The following is a 2,024-nucleotide window of genomic DNA, read 5'->3' as shown; positions in this document are numbered from 1 at the left end:
AAACTAAAAAAAACTTTGCGAACAATTAAAAAATGACTTACTTCACTTTTTAGTATACCACTATTTTAGTAAGTCGTTTTTCAATTTTTTGCATTTTTTTTTAGTTTGCTAAAAAACTATTTTTCCGCAAAAATTGAAAATTAGTCCGCAAATACGCGCGATTTATCCGCGAAATTGTGGTATACTAAAAAGTGAAGTAAGTCGTTTTTCAATTTTTTATAAAGTTTTTTTTAGTTTGCTAAAAAATTATTTGGCCGCAAAAATTGAAAGTAAGTCCGCAAAATCGCGCGATTTATCCGCAAAATAACGGTATGATAAAAAGTAGAGAAAGTTAATTTTTTAATTTTTCGAACTATTTCATCAGCATGTCATCTGTTTTTAATGATTTGCTAAAAAACTATTTGTCCGCAAAAATTTAAAATTAGTCCGCAAAATTACGCAAAATATTGTACATATCAAAACTAGAAAAATCGAAAATGTACATGCTGTCTAAATGGAGCTTGCTGTTTGTATATTTGTTGCAGCACGTATAAGTCGAAGATAAAAAGACATAATGTTATAAAAATCTGGTAAAAATGTTTACATCCATTTAAAATTACAGATTCTTAGATGGTTACATATACATCGAAGCGAGTTGTTGACTTCAGACGTAATTTTAAACTACAACTTACTAGGTACCTGAGAACAAAATTATTCCCACAGAATGTTGTTAAAATTATAATTACTTATAGGTACGACCTATAAATAAAATGATAATTTGATTATATTACTTATTTTCACTAAGAAAAATATTTGATGTATTTTATTTTGTTATAATAATGGCATACCTATGTATATAATATTGAATTCAAATATTCAAACATTTTTTTTTTTTTATGAGATAACGCGTAATTCGTTAATTTTTGTATTTAGGTAGGTTATAATTACAAATATTTGTAATTAAATTTGTATTAAATAAACCAATTTTTGAATATTGTGACAAATGGTAGTATGATAAATTATGATCAGTGTGGTGGTGAGTGAACCGTATCAAAAATGAAATGTTTGTACTTTGTATCACGTAAAAATTATACATAAGTTTAAAAATTACATAACTTGAATGCGTTTTTACATAATATTTTAATAAAATATACTTGTTCAGTGTTCTTGTTTCCAGGCTAAGACAGCCTATACATATCATGGATTAGTTCGGTTGTTGAGTGGTTCTACTTTTTTAAATTCGTGAGTGCTACTATATAGTGTTAGTATTGTATCTACAGTTATGGGATTGTCGATATTTTATCTTGTTTGCTCAATATGTACCAATATTTGATGACACATAGCAATTGGTATAATATTATTTTATAATTTAATATTTCACTAATCTTACGTTTTTTTTATCTATTAGTTATTACTTTTAAGTCTACATCTTAAATATATATTGTAAATATAATATAATTTTTTGTATACCTAATATTATGAAATATTGAGTTATATATGAAAAAAATCATCTCTTTGAGCTTACACAAAGTCATCGCCCTATACATGTAAAAATTAGAGCCTAACGCATTATAGCATTTATATGTTGTTAACTAAATATAGATTAGTTATATAGGTACACTTTAAAACCGTGAAATACATTAAGTAATAATGTTTTAGTGTTTTATCATAACGGGAAAAACAGGAAACGTCATAACCATTACTATTTATGCCCACAATTCCGCCCACTCATACACGTGTGTCTTATTAGCTATTATAGTGACTTTATAGGAGTGCAGTATAATGTACTGTGGGTATATGTGTTGATTGGACGGGGCCACGGGGGGCATACGGTCTCGATGGAACGCCGAATGCGACGGAATATATTGGTTCAATTGCATTCCCCCCACCACTATACAGGCTGAACACAATTTGTGCGTTGTACATAGTTTGTACTAGAAAAAAGTATCGAAATATTTGTTCGAAACGCTGCACGTAACCACGTAACGACTACCTACTATAGGTAGTAGGTAGGCACGTATAAATAATATGGCCGTACGCGTATT

The sequence above is a fragment of the Acyrthosiphon pisum genome, chromosome X (genome assembly GCF_005508785.2).
Source record: "Acyrthosiphon pisum isolate AL4f chromosome X, pea_aphid_22Mar2018_4r6ur, whole genome shotgun sequence".
NCBI lineage: Eukaryota > Metazoa > Arthropoda > Insecta > Hemiptera > Aphididae > Acyrthosiphon > Acyrthosiphon pisum.
The sequence above is the reverse complement of the archived record's forward strand: the minus strand, read 5'-3'. Positions refer to the sequence as shown.